The following is an 11,289-nucleotide window of genomic DNA, read 5'->3' as shown; positions in this document are numbered from 1 at the left end:
TAGGCTCCAAAGGATGAGGTGAAAGAAAAAAAAAACTCAACCACAAATACCCACAAAAGTAATAATAACATAAAAAGACCTCCACAATCTCAATCTGACCCTGACCACATCAGAAAGAACTAATCTGGAGGCTTTTCTCTAATACCTATACCTGTGAGGTTGGGGGTGTTGTAGATCCCAGAAAGAAAATAGGAGCACGGTTAATTAAGGAGATAGCTCAAAAGCTTTCATTATACCTTTGAACTAAGTACTAAGAGAATTGTAGTTTCCTATGCCATTTCCCCATCATCAGACCCAGAAATGGCTTCTTAGCTAAGAGGTGACAGGGTGGAACGGAGGAAGTGCGCAATCCCTCATGTCGGGATGCCACTTGAATCATGCCAGGCCTCTTGTACAGCCTCAACTTGAATCCCACTGAATTCACGACAGCCCAGGAACTATCCACCATGCACTGTCACACAGAAAGTGCAAATGTGTGTACATACCGACAGTGGCAGCTGGCTGTGTTTGAGGCTGTGGAGGCCTGAAAAGGGTGCATGCAGCCAGGGGAACAAGCACCCACTCCTTTTCTCATCGGAAGTGACTTTGAGGAAAAATGATCCTGAGGGGACAGAAATAATCATGTAACTTTTTCTAGAACTGACAAAAACTGCATTTGAGTGGTGCAAAGCAATTCAGAGTGCCCTCCTCCAACTGACACCCAGCGACTGATTGCCCCAGGTTAAAAATCCAAGCGAGAGCGTCGTGAGTATCAGCACCGTGTTGATAGCACACGGGCTGCTCCGCTCCTCACCACTGCCCACGTTATTCAGCAGGTTCTGTGAGGCAGCCTCCCTCAGGTAGAAGGCTACACATCACCAGTTAGTTTCGTTTGGGTTGTCTCCCCATCCCCCACACAGCTTTGTGGGTTGGCCTTGACCTGAAATCCATCCCCGCAGTGAAACCTCAGAGCTTAATCCACTAAGTCAGTCTGGCTTTGAGCCCCAGAGAAAATGGGATTTCTAGAAAATGTTCACTTTAAAGAGAGATTTGCTCCCTTCACAGCTCCTTTTCTGCGTCACACGCCATTAACTCACAAAACGCTGGCTATCGTCTGAGGCAGAGATTCAAGCTGGTTATGCATAAAGGGGCAAACTCCCGCACTTGCTATATCTCCTAATGAGGCTCCATTTGATTCTCACATGCTGGGGTTTTCTGCCTCAGAATCTACATCACAAAACATACCAGTTTGGTCTCTTTCTTGCCTCCCCTGAGTATCATAATTTGACACAGTGACAAAAAACATGGAGATTCCATTGTGATTTTGATTCTCCACCATTTCTCAATGTTACAGAAGTTTCAGGCTCACTCAGCTCACAGCCCAGCAAAAATGCACATGCTGAACCAGGAACTCTGCATTCTTCATGGGGAGTCTATGCCATGCACCTAAGTCCCCAAAAGCATTTCTGAAACACCACTGATTTGACATCAGTGGGCCTCTCCTTGCCACTCAGGAGTATGGAGGTTATTTTCTATTAATTACCTCCATTCATTCATCCTCCGCTGTTCTCTGTCTTCCCTTGCACCCAAGCAGTATGATCCCTTATGGACGGCATCACCTAGTCTCCTTGCCAAGGAGAAGCCCTGTAGGAGGTCATTGGTGGGGATAGAGTGAGGTCAGAGAAGTGCTTCCTCCGCTTCAGTGTTTGGCCTCCTAGAGTAGCTTTGTTCCTCCAGAATTAAAAATACACACCAGAAATCTCTCCTTCTAGGCTCTAGCTCTTGCTTAATTCTTGTATTAACATTTCCTCTCCTAGCCCTTTAGTCCTTGATTTGCCAATATGCCTCACCATCCTTTAATTGTCCCTTAATTTTGTCCATGCCCATGCAAACAGTCCCTCCAATAAGGGCTCTTCCCTTGAACCTATGTGCAAATTCTGTTTCCGCCCGATGCAGGTAGAACCGCCTGTCAAGGCTGAGAGTCCTGTCCCCAGAATTCTGGTTTTAATACTATGAGAATTTTACTTCAAGTCATTCTTCTTACTGGTCTGCTCTGTCCTTGGGTCTTTGCACCTAGTAAATCACTCCACATCCCTCTGAGATCATGTGGTGGCCGCATTCTGTTAACTAGATGCCTGTCTAATGAACTTTGGCCTGGTTCCTAAATTGGACATTTTGCCTGATACCCTGGACCTTCTAGAGCTTGAGACTTGCTTTCATCTTGCCCCAAGCCCTGGTACCTGAATTCCCACTGAAAACTTTTCTTCTCAATATGTTCACCTACTTACCTAAATTTTTGTTTCCTTTCTGCTTTGTTTTAGTACAATTGACTGTATATCCATGAGGACAATGACTTGCCAGTTCAACCAGGATGACCACCTATTACTTTTGTGATATTCTCCAGATGGCATTTATTATTTGTTTCACTGGACTTGCAACCCCATATCCACTGCCTACATCAGAATTCTCCTCTCGTGTGCAATCTTGCTAATGTTTATGTGTACATCTCCAAAGACAACTATGGCCAGGACAACCACTGATTATTCCCCCATATAATTTTTAGATACTATGTCCAATCTGCTGTTCGATTGATTAATGACAGCTCCCCACAGTCTAACTGGCCAGTAGCCACCTACTTCACTGAACCCACATCTGAGTACTAACCAGTCAATGACTGTCCCAAACTCTGGAGGGTCAACCAGTTAGTAGTAGAGTCACTCCAGTGACAATTCTGAAACAGCCAGTCAGCAAGCCTTCCTTCTCCAAAACGTACTTTCAGTTGCAACCAACTACTACCTCTGTCACCAACATAATCCCAGAACAATCCTTGACCCCAAACCCCATTAAGATCAGCAGGCTTCTTTGCTCAGAGAGATTATGGCTAACCAGTATCCTCTTTCTTATTTAAGTAATGAATTCAGCTTTTTTGTCTTAGTTATCAAGTGCTGATACCTTCCCTCCACAATATAAAATAACACTTTTTGGCAACCCAAGAATAGAAGTCATCTTCCTTAGCCTGATAAAAGAAATGCACTCGATCTATAGCAAGTATCATACTGAATGGTGACACAGTACTGGCATCTCCATTAAAGGCAGAAGCCAGGTTTTCTGTCTTCCCTGCTATTGTTTCAGTGTGAAAAGTAATACCAGGGCAGTAAAAGAAGACAAAGAAATAAGGAATAAATATTGGAATTGTCATGATTTTCCAGGAAATGACTGCTGACCAAGAAAATCCAAACTATTCAACTTACTGTTTAGGTTCAACTGTTTAGAACCCAAAAGAAAGCTTAGTAAGGTGGTCAGATACAAGCTCAGCACAATACTAACAACATTAATAGTAATTGTTAATCTTTATTAAGTGCTCATAATATGGTGGGCACTATTCTAAGTGCTTTGCAGTTTTCATTTAATCCAATACTCACAATAACCCTTGAAGTAAGTACTATTATATTTCCTACTGAAGATGTGTGATAGAGTAAGATTGATAAATTGCCAAGAATAACCAGCTTATACATGTTAAGTCCAAGATTTGCACCCAGGCAAGCCAATATTAGACATGGGGCTTCTAACCATGGTTACAGGGGGCTCCGAGAGTTCTATTCATGGATCCACAAGTAAAGAAAGTTTGAGCACACACTGGCACTGTATGCATAATTTTTAAAATTTAAATTATATACACATGATGAAACAAATAAATGTTTAAAGAAAAAAATAAAAATGGACCAAACAATATCTGCAGATACATTTTATTTTAGTAGTGGCCAAAGATATCCCTTTAGCCCTCTCTGAATTAGTACACGTATTGTGACACAATATCTTTTGATTTTTTTAAATGTATAACATTGATACTTAGAATCAGACCCTTTGTTTGCTCTATTACCAAGGCTTAGGGGTTTTGTGACACAGCAGGTAACATCTGTGAATATAATTGGTATGGGGAAGCTGAGAAAGACAGACTTTTGATTTACTTATGCAACTTACACGGTCTAAAAATAAGAGAATATTCATTTGTTACTGATATAATTTAAGAATTTTTTTAAACCCAATCACCAGTTGATTCCTGTTACCCTTCAGACAAAAGCAGACATTCTTGCATGATCTGGGCCTGATTGCCTTTAATCTAAAGTGACACTTTCAACCTCTCTTACTCTGCTTTTCATTGACAGTGGCCTGCCATTCCTTCAACAAATGATTCCTTCACCTCTTCTCAGGTTTGAAAAAAATTTTTAAATGTTTATTTATTTTTGAGCGAGAGGGAGAGAGAGAGAGAGCATGAGTGGGAAAGGGGCAGAGAAAGGGAGGCAGAATCGGAAGCAGGCTCCAGGCTCTGAACTGTCAGCACAGAGCCCGACATGGGGCTCAAACCCATGGACTGTAAGATCATGACCTGAGCCGAAGTCGGATGCCCAACCGACTGAGCCACCCAGGCGCCCCTACCTCCTCCCAGTTTTAAGGACTTCACACACACTCTTCCCTCTGGAATCTTCCCCCCCCCCCCCACCCGCCCAGCCCCACACTTGCCCCACCTCTTCCTTATTCCTCAGACACATCACTTCTCCGGGAAAGACTTCCCAGGCTCACTAGTAGGGTCTGATCCCTGTTATGGTTCCCTTTACTTACCACAGATTATAATTAAATTCTATATGATAAATATGTGTCTTGCCCATAAAATAAGTAAATTCCACCAGGCAAGAACCATCTGTTTGGGTCACCATTGTATCTTTAGACTCTAGCACAATGCTTAAGCATATGGTAGGTTTCCAATAAATACTTGGTGAATTCATGGTTGACTGAATTCATTCCTATTTGTGATACCAGCCTGGACACGGGAGGATTAACAGAACATTCCTAGGTTAGCTCCCCTCCCAGGATACTTGTGGAGACATTTGCAGATTCCCACACACTCCTGGATGTTGGCTAGCCACTGTGCACTTCCAGCATTGGTTACCTTCTACTCCTCGGGCCGTGGATTGACGTAGCAACACAACTTCTGCAGCTTAGGGGTCTTCTATTTCATAAGGGAAGCACTGTAAAAAATTCACAATGTATGTGCATGTTACCTGCTGTGTCAAAAGAAACAACTTGCTAAATATATAAAATATACTGGCTTGATGGTAAAGCATATTTCAAAAAATATATATATATATATTTGCTCAATAGGTACTGAGTTTGCTTTCCACAAAAAGCAGTGCCCAGCACAGGGACTTGGATGCAGGGAGTCTGTTTAGGAGATAATGACAGAAGCAGGAGCAAAGGAGCAGGGGGAGTGAGACAGGCAAGGAAAAGCCAACATAAAGGGGCATTATCAAGGTTGCCACTGGAGGCAACAGGGGCTCCGATTGGCTAGGAGTTCTGGAAAGTGTAAAGAATGCCTCTTCAAAATGTCTGTTAAAGGACAGAGACAGGGCATTTCGCTGCAGGCTTGCACCCACCCTCCCTCGGTTAAGAGTAACCCCACGGGCATTAAGTCTCCCGTGCTTCCGGGCTGCACAACTTGAGACACCAGGCTGAGTGCCACCCACCGACGTTTAACATGATGGTAATGGAGTGGCCATGAACAAGCGGCTCTGATTTGTAATTGTACCCAGCCACCAGGAAGGAAACTTCCAGGGCAGCACATTTTATACAATAATCAGGAATTCAGAATAGGAAATGCAGACACTAGATGAAGACACTCTTTGTCTGTGATGATGATCATGGCTTTGCTCAAACTGACAATTTAAGTTGGCAATGCAGATAACTACAGAGCAGGCTGCCCAGAGTTTCTTACTGAGATGCATTCATTTTGGTTCTCCCCTGAGCCTCTTGACTTCTTTTTCCTCCTTTATCAGGGGGAGTGACACGTCACAGGCACCCCAATGAATAAGGTCGAGAGGAACGAAGAGAGGCTATTTCCTGCCCAGATTTTGGCGTCTTCATGTGCAAGTGCACACTGTTGGGTGGCCAAGGAGGAGCACGAGCACAGAGCCAGGCTTTAGGAATTACTCACTGTGTAACGTGGTTAAACGTTGTGCCGGGGCTCCCACCTGCCGCTGGCGCTTCCCTGCCTCCCTCACTCTCCCCACACCCCCAGGCCCCTGCGCAGCCTGATTGCAAAGGCAAGAGAACAATCACACTGTCAGACAGAAAGGCCCACCAGATGAGACCCTGGGTCCTTCCTTTTCAGCCTGGGGGGGGGGCGCTGGCCACCACCCTCACCCCCATCCCCTACCCCACCTCCCCAGAGAACCTCTGTAGGTCCCCAAGGGACCATGAATCCTCCAAACAACAGCCCGCACCCCCTCTGTGTTTGCAAACACTTCCGGAGATGTCTCTCTTGGTCTCTTGCGCTACTCACTTGACAAGCATTAAAAATCACAAATCCATCCCTTCCCCTCAGGTGATTAATGTACTTTGGTCTTTCTGCAAAGCACAGAGTCCTCTTCCTTCAGGCACAACATTTGATAAAGAAATGAATCCTTGACATTATTAATTCCCTGGGCTGAGATTTTGTTTAATAACTGTTCTGTCAGTGATAGATCTGAAGAGGTAGTGTATGCGTGTGTGCGTACGTGTATGTGTGTGTGTGTGAGAGAGAGAGAGAAAGAGAAAGAGAGAGAAAGAGAGAGAGAGGGAGGGAGAAAGAGAGAAGGTGGGAGAAGAATGGGGGAGAAAGGAGGATAATTTGATTGTGGCCTAGAGATTAGGCAGGCTGGCATTACAAAGCACCTCTTTATCCAGAACCGGAGCAGCCCTGTGACAAATCACTGCTCTCTCCCCCTCCCCACCTCTCTGTCTGATTAAGCCCAAACCAGCCAATCACAGCGCATGATTTGGGAAATATTTCCTCCTTGACATTCTGGAGAACAATCCCTTGCTGAGGAAAAAATACATTATAAAATAAATGGAAAAGCATCAATCAGCTGGGAAAATGTATTCTACTGGTTGGAGGCAAGTGATGTTTTTATTTAAATGGGACTGACGGCAGAGAGGCTTGATTTTTCACTAAGATACCCAGACAGAGCTGGGAAGTATTTGCCTGGACACGATTTCCTTTCTCCCTTAGACGGAAGCTTCATCCAGCAAGATGGACCAGTAGGCAGGCTCCACACGGCGGCCAGTAAATTACTTGTCCAATTGGGTGTGATTTGGATAAAAGTACAAAAGTAATTTCATTGCCAACAGAGTCTTTTTCTCTTCCTGTCTCTGTTTCTCTGTCTCTCTCTCATGCACGCATACACACACATGCGCACACACAGGCACACGCACACCTTCCGCAGGTGAAAGAATGGTCAAATTGTGGAAGAGGAAACCAGCCCCCTGTTGGGATGCACCCCGGGCCAGGTTGTGGCTGGCCAGCTTTCATACAGGAGAGGAAGCAGGCCTGGCTGCTAACCCTTCACTCGGGATAGAATCTACAAAGACAGCACAGGGCCTGCCTCGTGCAGACCTGCTCCGTGAGGCCCTGAAACATCCATCAGCCCACCCTACCCCCTGCTTCTCATGGCATAACCTTCTACCTTCCTCCTGTCCCCAAAGATAAAGAAATGGACATGTTGGTATGACTCATAGGTCCATGAACTCAATCCAGAGGGTAAATAGCTCACTGAATGAATGAGATATGTCATTTCCAGGCTATAAAAAATAATTCACTGCCTCACCTTTACCTAATGGGGCCTCATGGCCTGGTGCTTTCGTGTCCGTCTGCCGCAGCTGTACCCCCACAGCCCCCGCTCAGCCCCTCCAGCCCCACTGTGCCTGTGGGCTGAAGAGCAAGGACTTGAGCCACTCTGCAGGACATCTGTCTCCACCTGGATTTGGGGGGAAATATATATACTTATATATATTTCTTCCCATTTGTGATACACCGAGATACCTACAGAGGCTTTTTTTCATGAATCAAGAAAAATGTGAATATGTGACAGTTTTGTTTTCCTTTCTTAGTTAAAGGACAGAAACTTCCACGGCAGACTTATATGTATTAGGTTTAACCTGAACTGATTGTGGAGCAAATCGTGAGGAAGGCTCAACTGATAATCCGTGACTTTTCCCTGTTTTTCTCATCTTCCTTACCCCCAACCCAGGCTCATCACTTCACGTGTGCACACACACCCACATCCACACCCGCCCACCCGCACACACAAGCAAACAACCAGACCCCACCAAATCACCCCTTACAGCTCTCATAAAGCGGTGTGTCTTTGTTACCCACTGAGGTCTGCCGCCTCCTAGGACAACGCAGAGAGCCAAACCTTCCTGGGTTCCTTTCACCCGCCAAATGCCAACTCGGTCATCTCTTTGGTTACATCTGCTGTCCAGCCTCCTGAGCAGCATGGAGCCTATATCTGACACCTGAACGCCATCCAGATGCTATCTCCAAAGTGCCAAGTTTCCCCTCAATATAACTTCACTCCTCCACTCTTCAGATAAAAAGAATGTTTTGTTATTTTTGTATTTAATTCATCTTCCCAGCCAGGCTCTGAGCTCCACTAAAGGCAAGACCTTTGTCTGCAATTACACTGAACACACAGGTGCATGTGCACATGCACACACTCCCTCCACCCAGAAATGTTCATTGCACAGAGCTGGTGTTGTGTAAATCTTTGCTATTAAATCTTAGCGATTCCAAGTCCTATGAGAGCCCCATGAAGAAGATGTTTGGAGGCAGGTAAGAGTTTGAAATCAGACCAAAAAGAAAAGGAGGGGGGCATTAGCGTTTGTCAAGTGTCATAACCATTTTGATGCTTAGTACTCTGGTGGGTTAAGTAGCAATAATAAAGCCTTGCTCTGGGTGAGTGGGGGATGAACAGCATGGGTGTAAATGGAGCAAGCAGGGTGGCTGGTCCTGGTCAGCTCTCCATAAGACACAGTTCGTAGAAGGCACAACATGTTGGCTTCCTTGTCCTCATGGGCTGGCCTTGCTCCCAACCCAGGACATGGCTCACCGGTTCCCGGGCTGTGCTGTGTCTGGGCTCACGTCAGTGTCCACTCGTCCCGGCACATCCCGTTTTCAGCACGGCTCTCTGGTCATGTTTTTCCATCTCCCCACTTTCCTTTTCTTTCTTCCTAATTTTGCCTTTGCAAATCAGTCGCTCTAGCACGGTCCCTTCTTTCCAAGACACACAAGAAAAATTAAATATTTGAAAACCCTTCTTTCATGACATGAGTCCAGGGTATCAGAAAGGCTTTCGGGGAGCTGGGGAGAGGCTGCCCCCAGAACACCTGTGCCTGGTAACCATCTCCCTAGCAACAGAGCTCCAGTGGCCAATGGATGTTCCTTTTGAAGCTCAACAGAGTTTTTGTTTTCAAAGCATGTCTGCTTCTTCTACTTTGACTAATCAACATCACATCTTTCAGTGTGTGTTTAAGTGAAATAATAGATTACTGCTCAACCACAGCTGAATGATGGGGGGACCTGATGACTCTTAAGAAGAAAAGGCAAAATCTACAATAGATTTTGTTGATAAGAAAAAGCTTATAAACCTCTCTTTCTTTGTCTGCCTGAATTCTTATAAACAGTTATGTTCAAAAGCTGATCTTTTGAATCATGAACCATATCCCACCCCCCAACGCCCACCCCCTGCAGCTCATGAAGACTTTGGGTTATGTCTCCACTTTTTTCACCTCTTTATTTCTGCTTAGAATATTGAAACCCTACAATACAGCCCACACTTGGCTCACAAAAGTAACACCTAACACAGTGTCCAATGTCATGTCCAAGTGATTCTTACAAGTCTGGTTTTTGAGATTCTGACAACTCTAATGGACTGTGCCTTGTGTTTTCTAGCAGGAAAGGTTAAAATGTGTTTTTGAAGATAAATTTCTCAGGTGAGGTTTTTTCCTCTCTCTCCTTTGGAATCTTTTTCTCAGCCTTAGAAAGCTCTTATGATTCTGTTACGCCTGGAATTTGTCTATGCCTCCTCTTTATCCTTTTGTGCCAGAGCCAGGATTCTTGATTTGTTCTAATGTAATAACTAAGGTCCTTATCCACATTTGATTAAGATATTTAAAACAAACAGAGAAACTCCTTAAAATGTGTCATCCATTAGTTTCTGGCTAACTTTCTTCTCTAAATCCTTAAATACTTTTGAAAAGGTAGAATAAGAAAGTGGAACCAGTTCTGTCTTGTATTCAATTCTAAATGCTTAAATAGTTCTTGACTTTAAGTCAAAATGGTATTCATTGTCTGGCAAAGAAGAATACAAAAGAAGCCACGTGCTTGATTTTAAGTTATTAACATGTGCTGAAAATACATTTGCTTTTGTCTTGCACAAGCTCATTTTCAAGATGATTAATAGAATGGATTGACACTGAATTTTTTTTCCTAGGCTTAAGGAAGAATATTAAATTGGGGACAGCTGGATTAACAAGTAGGTCTTTGGTGGAGTCCTAAAAGTCACCACAAGGTGGCGCACTAGCACAACATGAAAAAGGAAACTGCGTCCCAGGGGCCCAACTCTGTAGGCTCTGTTAATGCCTTGATTTTTCACTTACAAGCAAGAAAATGCCATGGAAACTTTTGTTTTCCTCTTCGAGGGAAAGAGGAGGGAACGGGATGGGGGAGGCACAAAGCCCCCTTCCACTGTGTGTTGTGCGCTGCCCCATAACCACATCTGGACATTATAAATCATTGCATTGTTGGAATCCAGCATTTTCTGATCTTAGCAACAGCCTCATTCTAAGCAAAAAAGCAGCAGCATGTTCTGTTTCGCTTTAAAACAACTAAAATAACAAAGGGAAGAAAGAAACTCATTTTACAAAGGAGAAAATGTCAGTGGAGTTTATTTGACGTCCAGCTCGGGGCAAGTAACTTCAGAACCTACCAAGTTGCTGGTTCCTTAGTCCTAACCTGTAACTTGTTCTGCGTCTCACACAGGCACATGAAACTGCATCAGAGTTTTTTAAGGTAAAACTCTGTTCACAGCCCTCACTGACACCCTGCCCCCAAACTAATTACCTTTTATTACTATTACTTTTTAATCTGAGCAATTGCTTGACATTCCACAGAACCTTCTTAGAAAAGGTGTGACACTGCTGCCTTGTTGAACAAAATCACTTCTGGGCATTCCGACAGCTGTGTTCTAGCTCAGCTGAGTCTGATGCCTCAATCTGTCCCCCTCCTACATTCCCGAGCTCCTGGACCTCCATACAAAGTACCTTTAGACCATGTGCACGAGGATCCCTCTAATCTCATTAGATTTCTCATTTTCAGCATAATCCTGTCATGGTGCTGTGCACCAGTGCCCCAGATTAGTGGCTTGTCAGAACGGTGCCCCACTAATGAGCTAATCCAAATAAAGCTCAAATCCCAAATCAGATTTAAGACGATCC

The 11,289-nt window shown here is 44.4% G+C and overlaps 1 long non-coding RNA gene across 1 annotated transcript; it reads right to left on the bottom strand.

The window, feature by feature from the left end:
- Positions 1 to 562: 562 nt before the first annotated feature.
- LOC115286406 lies at positions 563 to 9,159 on the bottom strand. Its single transcript, XR_003906046.1, has 3 exons — positions 8,904 to 9,159; positions 4,928 to 5,006; positions 563 to 601 (listed from the first exon to the last, which is right to left on the bottom strand). It is a non-coding gene; the product is annotated as an uncharacterized LOC115286406 (long non-coding RNA).
- Between the last annotated feature and the right edge of the window lie 2,130 nt (positions 9,160 to 11,289).

Source organism: Suricata suricatta, chromosome 3 (genome assembly GCF_006229205.1).
Source record: "Suricata suricatta isolate VVHF042 chromosome 3, meerkat_22Aug2017_6uvM2_HiC, whole genome shotgun sequence".
Taxonomy (NCBI): Eukaryota; Metazoa; Chordata; class Mammalia; order Carnivora; family Herpestidae; genus Suricata; species Suricata suricatta.
Note: the sequence above shows the minus strand (reverse complement) of the source record. Positions and strands in the feature narration are given on the sequence as shown.